Source organism: Rhagoletis pomonella, unplaced genomic scaffold (genome assembly GCF_013731165.1).
Source record: "Rhagoletis pomonella isolate Grant_MI unplaced genomic scaffold, Rhpom_1.0 Rhpom_scaffold_01492, whole genome shotgun sequence".
NCBI lineage: Eukaryota > Metazoa > Arthropoda > Insecta > Diptera > Tephritidae > Rhagoletis > Rhagoletis pomonella.
In genome coordinates, this window is record NW_023460046.1 from 31,185 (window position 1) to 42,717 (window position 11,533).

Consider the following 11,533-nt stretch of genomic DNA (forward strand, 5'->3'; position numbering starts at 1 on the left):
ATACATACAATTAAATTATATAAATGTTATGGCGAAGCAGAAAAATTTCATTGTAAATAGCTGGCTAAAAGAAATTTTGTAGGTGCATAGCATGCAGCAGGCGGCAGCAAATGTCTTCATCTTTTCCGCTGGGCTGCGCGCATGGATTTTAACATTTACAGACACACAGGTATATTAGCCTAAACAATCAGCAACGATATTCACAAAAACTGGGCCATAAATTTACTGCTTGGCTGCTATTAAGTAATTCACACGCGCGTTGCAAGCAGGCGATAAAATCCACATACATACATACATAGTGCAACATTCATGTGTGCCGTCACCTTCCTTCCGCCATTGCAGTCGCTGGTTTCGCGCGCATGCAACTTCAACACCCTTTCGTGATTTTTTTTAAGCAGCTCGCATGCCATTATTGTGCCGATTTTCTTCTAAGCGATGTTTGTGCCTCCGTGTCTGTGGCATAAAAATGCAATAAATTTAGCGAATTACCCGCCATCAACATCACAGCACCACACCCACTATGCGCCATAATTATACCTTGAACTTTCATGCCACAATTGCTCTATTTGTATGCCACCATGGATATTTATATTTGGCATTATTATTTTATTTTATTTGTGTTTTTTTTTTAACTAGCATATCAGTTGGCAGCGAGTATTGATTTAAATTTTTATAAAGACCCAAAAACATATGATAGTTTAACATATCACTTTGGGTAACGTCGTACATATATACACTACGGTGGTCCAAAAACAGTAAACTCGGAATTGTAATGCTCTCACCCCCTAGCATTGTTCTATATCGAAAAAAGTATACCCCTATTTTTTTATTTTGAAGTCAAAAAATATTTAAAGGTCACTCAATGCGTTCAAAGTTTTCCATGTATTTTGTATGGAAAAAACAACTTGGGTATCAATGGTATAGAATTTTTAAAAATCAATATTTTTTTCGATCGGAAAACTCTGGTTGTCTTCAGGAGACTTTCAATAACAATACCCAATTGTTTGTTTAACCACTAAAAGTATTTTACTACTGATTCGCAGTTTTTTTTCGAAATTTTTTCTTTCTTTCGCGAGTGCTTAAACTTTCCGACTATTTAACTCATTTCCTGTAAAACCGGATTCATAATCCTTATGAAGACAAATTACTCTAAAAATTTAATTTAAATTTTTGTAAGTGCATAATTTTGCTTGTTGCGGACTAATTGCTCAACAAAAAAATTTTATTAAGCTCTCTGGTCCCCAGTTTAACCAATTAATTTTAAAATTTATCAGACTGTTAAAATTTAAAATCACAGATTGATTGATGAACAAGATTGTGTCAGTTTAATTTTTAACAGGCTGATAAATTTAAAATTGATTGATGCAACCGGGCATGAATGAAGAGAATTTTTAGAATTCTAAATATTTATGGCTATAGAAAATTTGCACTAATCTTTACATGGAAAAGAAAACAGTATCTTCTTAAAAGTGTTTACCAATCGAGATTCACCACTTACCTTCAAGTTTACAGAATCCGTTACTTTAACTTGGGCATGTCATTGGAAGTGAGGGACAAAGTGTAAATAGTTCTACCCACTGCATTACTGGTAATACAACTGGAAAGCGAAAAAGTGTAAAATTTCGACTTGAGGCATTTTGTCATGCGTTATTCCATCGATACAAAAATCGCAGTGCTTATCATTTTTGAGAATTCCCCGATTTCGACAATGATTTGCCCGAAATTTCGTAAAATTCCCCACCTATAAGATATCTCCTTATTTACAAAAAAATACACGAAAATTGAATGTATTTTGATATATTGCTGGCCTTTCTGTTTTATTTATTTTTAAATGTAATTCATCTATTTATTCATAAACCAAAACATCAAGAATGTTTATATATATGTATAATATTTACATACATACGTGGTCGAAGAAATTTTAGTGCCACCAATAATTTTTTTTATTTATTTTTTGTTATATAATTTGAGTTATTTATTTTTATATTAATATAGTTCATTCCTTAACAAATACTGTATAAATCCAAGTTTCTGACTTTGCGCAATATTTGAAAGAAATTCAACAAATTTTCGTAAAAATTTAGAGTCTTCGTATACGATTATCTAGATTTTGAGAATACTGTTTTGTAGCCCACCCAATTCTATCACAACAAAGTGCAAGTTTCAAGTGTCTAAAAATTTTCGGTTTAGGTTTTTTTGCCGAAGTTTTTGCGCTTTTCTTTCATATAAAAATAAATTAGGGGTATTCTCCAAATCTTGCAAAGCCATTGCACGTAGCACGGATTGCATGGATTACATGACTTGCAAACACACAACAACAAAATACATGGGAAACAATAGGGGTATTCTCCAAATCTTGCAAAGCCATTGCACGTAGCACGGATTGCACGGATTGCATAAATTGCAAACACACAACAAGAAAATTCATGGGAAACAACATTTCCTATCGCTGCAAAATATGCAACGTCGAAACCCATGTATATATTTTACAAAATAGCATAGCAAGATAATAGCGACCCTGTGCTAGTTGTTTTGTTGTTGGAATTGCTACATATTTCTCTCATTCCTCTCATCTCGCTCACTTAATTTTTTTTTGCTGTCTCTTGTTATTGTATTTGATACATAATTTCGCTGCTTGCTCCCCATGCATGCTACCACTTTGCAATGGGGTGTTCTCGTACTCTTCGAAATTTGGAATAGTATTTTTGCATTTCGTGCAATCCGTGCATCGTGCAAGACTTCGAGAATACCCCTAATATTTTCTAAGTGCATGAGGAGAAAATATTCACACTGAATTAAATAAACGTACAAGGCAGCAGTTTAGGAATAAGATTTGTGTAGCTCAAGATTAATGCAAGGAAGAAGGTATAGTTTAGTATGTAGAAAAAGAAAGGGTGAAGGTAGAGGAACAGATAAAGACAAATGAAAATGAAGAGATAAATATAAAGTTAGACCTAAACGAAAACGATTAAGACAAAGATAGAGATAAAGTTAGACAAAAAAAAAAAAAAAAAAACTGATGAATGAGGTATGTTATGTTCTGTAATGTTATGTTATGTTATCGTATGTTATGTTGCGTAATATAATTTGTTATTTTATGTTATTTTAAATTACCTTATGTTATTTTGTGTTATGTCATGTTTTTTTTTATATTATGTTATGTTATTCTATGTCATGTTGTTTAACGCATTTGTCTTTAACTCGCCACAGCACACTTCAAATCAACTCAACTCGCCCCAACTCACCTCATTTCATCTCAACTCAATTCGCGTCAACTCAATTCACCTCAACTCAACTCATCCCAGATATTGTTATTTTACCTCAACTTAGCTTACCCCACCTCATATCATTTCACCTCAGCTCAACTTACCTTAACTCACCTCAACTTATATAAACTTACCTCACCTGAACTCGCTTCACTTCAATTTACTTGACCTTAACTCCACTCATCTTAACCCATTTCAACTCCCCTTAATTTTAGTGGTTGAATTTCAACCGCTGCACAGTGGGGCCGAAATCTAAAAATACGGAGAAAATTCGAAGCCTCAAAGAAATGAAATGAGGCGAAATTTTTGTCAGAGTAGCAAACTTGAAGTATCTAGGACTTACCGTTAATGATTGATTTTTGTTGACAGTGTCAGTCATTATTTTTCGTACGAAATATGTTCGATGATATAAAGGAAATGAGCAACTCCTTCAACAAACAAATTTCCAAAAATCTGCCATAAGTCCAGCTACTTTAATCTTGCACTTTATTACACTTAAATTAAATGGGCTACAAAATAGCTTTAAATAATATGTATAAGCATGTAAAAAAAAGTAGGTACATTAAAATTGCAGAGGCATTTTATTCAGGAGGAATTTTATTCAGACCAAATACTTTTCTAAGTAACCATCTGACAGCGTATTATATCTGTTTCATTTCACAACTTTTATACTTCTAAAAAATTTGTGTTACAGTGTTGATATTCACAAAATTTTTTTATGTATTTTACTAACTTTCAGACTAAGCTTCGATTTGGTTTTAAAGGATTCGCTTTTACTCAAGGTAGTTTTACACGTTTATAACTTTTCCCTTTCAATCTACCATAATATTGGGCTTGGACGAAGACCTCATTCCGATACTGTGAACGGTTTTCGCTTCTTAGAAGATCCCTTTAGCCAACTTCAAGATGAAAAAGCCCTATCTAGAGATCTTTTTTTTGTGCGCTGGGCGAACACTAGTTAGAAAAAAATGTCTACATGAGCCTTATAAAAATCATTTAGAATATATCTTTTTAATTAAGAGCCTTATAAAACCTTTAAAAGAGCAGAGTCTACGAGTAGAGCCTTATAAAACCAATTGTTCTTCACACTTTGACTTTTGTGTTATCCAGGAAATGTATCTTTATGCAGCCCCTTGTAGTTGAAACTACATTAACGTGTAGTAAAGGAGCGCAAATTTGGTGTTGGATTTGCGGTGGGAGAGAGCTTTCATAGAGCAGCGAAAAAAAATGCCGCCTACAGGACCACGCGGCGAGCTATGTGGGGTCGTTTTAAGGAAGAGGAAAGCGTGATGTATTTGCCGCAGTAAGAAGAGAGAGGCCGCAATACGTGAATGCGAAGAGCTTTAAATGCTCGCCGACAGTAAAAGCGGCCGAAAATTGTATCAGAGAGTTAGGCGGCTTACAGAAGGTTTCAAGACCAGGAAGAACTCTTGTAAGAACAACAATGGTGACCTAGTGACCGATATTCAGAACGTACTTAAATTATGGAGGGAACACTTTTTCATCCTATAGCATGGCAGCAGCACTGAAAGTTGTGTGTCGATAATGACGAAGTCTATGTTGCACCACCTGACCATGACGAGGTACGAATAGCGATAAAAGCGGCTGGAAAACAATAACGCTGCTGGAGCTGACGGCCTGCCAGCCGGGCTATTCAAGTACGGCGGCGAGGAGCTGATAAAGTGCATGCATCAAATCTTATGCCGCATATGGTCCGATGAACGCATGCTCGACGACTGCGTAATCCATAAGAAAGGCGACCCCGCCATACGCGCCAACTACCGCGGGATCAGCTAAGAAAGCATAGGTTACAGGGTCTTATGGATTGTGTTGTGTGAAAGACTGAAGCCCACCGTCAACGAACTGATTGGACCTTATCAGTGCGGCTTTAGACCTGGCAAATCCACCTTAGATCAAGCATACACAGTACGCCAAATCTTGGAAAAGACCCGCGGGAATAGGATCGACACGCACCATATAACGGGTGATTTTTTAAGAGCTTGATAACTTTTTTTTTAAAAAAAAACGCATAAAATTTGCAAAATCTCATCGGTTCTTTATTTGAAACGTTAGATTGGTCCATGACATTTACTTTTTGAAGATAATTTCATTTAAATGTTGACCGCGGCTGCGTCTTAGGTGGTCCATTCGGAAAGTCCAATTTTGGGCAACTTTTTCGAGCATTTCGGCCGGAATAGCCCGAATTTCTTCGGAAATGTTGTCTTCCAAAGCTGGAATAGTTGCTGGCTTATTTCTGTAGACTTTAGACTTGACGTAGCCCCACAAAAAAATAGTCTAAAGGCGTCAAATCGCATGATCTTGGTGGCCAACTTACCGGTCCATTTCTTGAGATGAATTGTTCTCCGAAGTTTTCCCTCAAAATGGCCATAGAATCGCGAGCTGTGTGGCATGTAGCCCCATCTTGTTGAAACCACATGTCAACCAAGTTCAGTTCTTCCATTTTTGGCAACAAAAAGTTTGTTAGCATCGAACGATAGCGATCGCCATTCACCGTAACGTTGCGTCCAACAGCATCTTTGAAAAAATACGGTCCAATGATTCCACCAGCGTACAAACCACACCAAACAGTGCATTTTTCGGGATGCATGGGCAGTTCTTGAACGGCTTCTGGTTGCTCTTCACTCCAAATGCGGCAATTTTGCTTATTTACGAAGCCATTCAACCAGAAATGAGCCTCATCGCTGAACAAAATTTGTCGATAAAAAAAGCGGATTTTCTGCCAACTTTTCTAGGGCCCATTCACTGAAAATTCGACGTTGTGGCAGATCGTTCGGCTTCAGTTCTTGCACGAGCTGTATTTTATACGGTTTTACACCAAGATCTTTGCGTAAAATCTTCCATGTGGTCGAATAACACAAACCCAATTGCTGCGAACGGCGACGAATCGACATTTCACGGTCTTCAGCAACACTCTCAGAAACAGACGCAATAAAGTAAACTGAGTGCGAAACTTGGTCACAATCGCATTAATTGTTTGCTCACTTGGTCGATTATGTAGACCATAAATCGGACGTAAAGCGCGAAACACATTTCGAACCGAACACTGATTTTGGTAATAAAATTCAATGATTTGCAAGCGTTGCTCGTTAGTAAGTCTATTCATGATGAAATTTCAAAGCATACTGAGCATCTTTCTCTTTGACACCATGTCTGAAATCCCACGTGATCTGTCAAATACTAATGCATGAAAATCCTAACCTCAAAAAAATCACCCGTTATTTGTCGATTTCACAGCCGCTTTCGATGGCATGAAAAGAGGAGATATTTATGCGGCGATTTCTGAATTTGTAAACTAACACGGCTGTGTAAAATGACGTTGAGCAATACCATCAGCTCTGTCAGACTTGGAAAGGACCTCTCCGAGCCGTTTGATACGAAACGAGGTTTCAGACAAGCTGAGTCCCTTTCATACGATTTCTCTAATCTGATGTTGGAGAAGATAATAAGAGCTGCAGAACTAAAATGCTCAGGAGCAATTTACTACAAGAGCGCGCGATTGCTGACCTATGCCGATGCTATGTCTATACTGCCTTCTCGGAATTAAATAGAGAAGCAAAGCGAATGGGTCTGGTAGTGCACGAGGACAAAATGAAGTATATCCAGTCATCACACACGTCACTATTACGACAGTTATAAGTTCCAAAATTAATAATGTCAGACTTGAAATCCAAAGGAGAATCATTCTTGCCAGCAAGTGCTACTTTGGACTGACATGTTGTTCTGGACTCGGCAAAAATTGCTGAAGAAGAACTAAATTTATAATGCTTTTCTATTATGTACTTTTACTGTACCTATAGTGTATACCTTAGCATTCTGCGCCTAAAAGCTTACTAAAAAGATCATAATAAAAATTAAAAAATGCTATGTAGAATGCATATGTACTTTTATAAATTATTTACTTGCTCCATTCGCAGGTACTCAAAATAGAATGGGAATTGGCAATTAAAACATTACAAGAGAGTATTTATGTGGCGAAGAATAGTCAAAGCAAAATCTAGTATAAAGGAGTAAGAGCGCTGCGGAGCTAAAGCGCCGGACACAGTAGAGTCTCGCACGCCAACTGTCATTCAGAACGCGGCTAAGAATAAAATGTGTGAATCGATTGTTGAGCCGTGTTTTGAATGCCAAAGAAAGCGGTGATGTCGACGTGGGCGCTGACAATGCCAGCCATGAATTGGCGGAAATCGAACAGAAAATAACAACTACATAAACAATTTATTTTATCATATTGTACATTTATTTATATACACAATTGTCTGCATTAAAATGTCAGTAATTTCCATGTGTGCAGGAAACAATTTTACGACTCAACTGCGATTAACAACGGAAGGCAAGTGACGGCGAATGGTGGGGAGACAGCGAGGCATGGAGGAGCGGTGGAAGTGTTGATATTTATGTCAGTCAATGCAATGGTTTACAAACTTTCATATTTAGGCATATTAAGGGTGTCATTAGCGCGGCAATAAATTGATAGGCGTCAGCACCTATAGAAATAGAGACGGCAACGACGACGACGACGACGACGTTGGCAATAGCGAGAATGGCGGCCAAGGTGCTGCTAAACGATGGAAGGAGGAGCTCAGAGCTGCGGCGGTGTAGCTGGCGATGACGCCATAAGTCAAGTGCTTTCAGTAGTAGGAAAAAAGCCTATTTGCCTGTCAGCCTGTCAGTCAGAGTCATTGAGTTAGTTGGCCACCGACTACATACGTACAAAGTAGCGGAAGTATGAGTAGTTCGGTCTATGGTACCTACATATGTATGTAGGTATGCCACGCTCAACCCAAACAGCCTTCAAATAAATTGGCTGTAATTCGTAGAGCAAATTTGCTCATCGCGTGCGGTAGAGCCGCGCCAAATAAATATACATACATACATATGTACATACGTATGTACGTGCATTGCTAGTTGTACAGGCTTTGTTGTTGTAATTGAGGCTTTATTGAATTTTTTCTATTAATGGGTGGTCTCCAATTGAATTATTAAAAGCGCAAAGTTCGCGACTTGCTGTACTTTAGTTTTCTTTCTCATTTTGCAAGAAACCATTTACATGCGCCTCATTTGTATGCTTTTAATTGATGGAGAGGTAATAATTTAATAATGTTTTTATAATTGCATTTGCAACCACTTCATTTTGTTTTATTTTTCTATCAAAGGTGGCTTACATCCAAACAGCAACGCCCGCTAAGAAAGCACGTAAGTATGCTTAAGTTGATGGTGGGTGTAAAAACAGTAATTGAACAAGCTATTCGCGAGAACTTATTTACTAAAAGGTTGATAAAAAAGAAATATTAAAAAAAAAACTTTATTTTGCCATTAATTTTTAAGCCGATAACGCGATGAACAAAACTGGACTAAAACATAAGCTGACACCTGAGTGGAAGATCGACGTATCTCGGCAGCCAGTTCGAAAACGTCCTATTTCAGAAAACCTTTCAAGAACGCCTATCTCAGAATTCGGTTCAAAAGCGCCCTAACTCAGCAGCCGATTCAGAAACGCCCTATATGAGCACATTTGCAACACATTTTCATTTGAGATATGGCGTTTTCGTACTGAATTCAGAAATAGAGCCTTTTTAAACCAAATTCTGAGATAGGGTGTTCTTCAATAAAATTCTGGAGTAGGCCGTTTTTGAGAAGTTTTCTGAAGCCCTATCTATAATATTCGTAAAATTTTTCGAACTAATTTTTTTTGTTATTATTCTATAAAAATACCGTTCAACCTTTAACCACATACATCACAGTTACAAACTTTATACAAAATTTACGAAAATTCCTTTAAAAACCCACCGTGTTTTTATAGTTATATTTTCTTGTAATTCCAATTACTTATTTTGCCATTTTTCGGTTTTTTATTTCAGTTTAATTTATTCTCTTTAAATCGCTGAAAAAATTCTCTACGAGGAATAATTCTGTAGAATTACGATTTTTCAGTTTATTTTCATTCTTCTAAGTTCTTTTTCTACTTTACTTTATTTTTTTTTTTATCCCGCAAATTGCAGCCTAAGTAAAAATGTAATTTACTCCCAAAGCATGCTGTAGTGTGGGGCCATTATAAATCATTTTGGTGTGCATTTAACGCGTCGTCAGCGTCTCTGCCCAGGGGTGCATTGGCGCACCACTCGCGCCGTAATGCCTTCAAATGTTGTTTCGCTTATTGCAACGCGTTACAACGTTCTGCAACAGCATGGCGCCTGATGCAATTTTTCTTAACTATTTTTACTCATTTATTTCTTCTTTAGCTATTTGTTGCAGGTAGTGCTTGTACTACATATGTATGTACATATGTGTGCGCATACATACATACATATGTATGTAAGTAAGTTGTACTATGTACCTGCATTTCCTTAGGCACATAAATTTAATTTCAAATGTGTCGAGTCAATTTAGCCATATACATAATACTTTTGCCTGGCCACACCCCAACCCACCATCACCCAATCAACAAATGAATTATTTCGTCTTGCAACAGGTTCAATGCCTACACCATAAATTATTTTCGACAAAAAATGATTTGTAATGATTTTAAAATGCAGTTGACTTGAATTTAAGTGAAAATTCATACCAAATTCGATTTCAATCAAATGTTTTGCTATAATCGTAGCTTAGCGCGCCGCTTCGCTGCTGCCATTTAAATTGTGACGTGTGTACAACAACATATGATTAATTTTTATGGCGAATATTTAATGCAAAACGCCAGCATTGCAGCAGCAGTGGCGTCGCAGTTAAATTACCTGCAGGCAGACAGGTGGATCGGACGATAGCATTTGGCGTTTGGCGTGGCACAGCGGGCGCAGTTGTTATGGCGTCGCGACGGTGGGTTCGTCGGCAGCGGTTGCATGGTAATGTGGTTTTAATTGAATTAAATAAGGAGTCACTTGTAAACGCCTCTGCGTTGCACAAATGATTACACACACACACACACACACACACACACACCTATACACATATAAATGTTTTCAAAGCACTGAAAATGATATGCGGCATGCCACAATTCATTCGCAATTAGAGGCTAATCGCAATTTAATGATAGATGCGAGGCCGCAGCAAAATGCCTCGTGCGACAAATGTGTAGAACTTAATGTGCGGTGTGGGTACGGCAGGCAGAGTGGGGTCGTGAAAAAAAATTGCTTAAATTGTGAAAAATAAAATTCAGATGTAATGGTATGGATATAAGCGAACTAGATGCTAGAAATGTGCGCCAAATATGTTTAATATTAATACCAAATTCAGCAAAGTTAAATGGACCAGGTCGGTACAATATATCCTTAGAAATTTTTAGTAAATCTGCTTTTTTACTTCTAGTTAGAATATAGAATAAAATTGATCTTGGGTGCTTTTTAATATTTTTTATGAAATATAGAATTCTGGTTAAAGGTAACGAATTCATGGTAGTAAGCTCTTGTTGAGAAATTTCCCAAAAGTCTACCAAATTGTAAACGAAAAATACGGTTAGGTTCAATTATGATAGCGTGCACCAAAATAGTGTTAGGATGTAGTGTTGCCAATACATATTGCTACGATTATCCTTGAATGCTTGGCGAATTTTTCAAAATCCTTCAGATTCGTATCGATCGGTTTCTTATGGAATCTCGTCGGCTTTTTGATAGAGAGATTCTCACGCTCCATTTGGTAAATTTGCTTCCCATGCTCGCTGCCATATACATCATAGTCGGCAATAGTCTGCAAGATTTCTAATGCAGGTCCTTTTTAAGCAATTAATAGCGCAGCGAATTTGTCCTCCATGCTCCAATAGTTTGCTGTATCCACCTTCTCGAACTAGGTCTTAAAGGCCTGGAAAGTAATTGTGTCGTCCCGTTGGTCAAAGTGGCTAGATGACGCAACTGTAAATCTCGGAGACGGTATTCTAGCTAATCCACCTTAGCTTCGACTTTGTCCTGTTTCTCCTTAATTATCGCTTCGATTTAATTCTCTCTCTCTCTCTCTCTGAGTTTTCCGTTATATTTGACTAAATTCTCTTAAAGCTGTGTTTCCTGTACTTGTAGTTTTAACGCTTCAAGCTCTTTTTGCATCATCTGTGACACGGCAGCCAATAACGCGTTCATGTCCGCCATACTCGTTGATGAACAAAGAGCCCTTCCTTGCTGCTTGACCTCAATAGATGTTTGCTATATATCATTCGATGAACAAGGAGCATCTTCCTTCTCTTTGCCCTGTATCCTCATTCTCACCATTGAATTCGATGCCTTCTGCTTCCTGCCGCCGTGATTGCAATTCCGCTTCGTTGA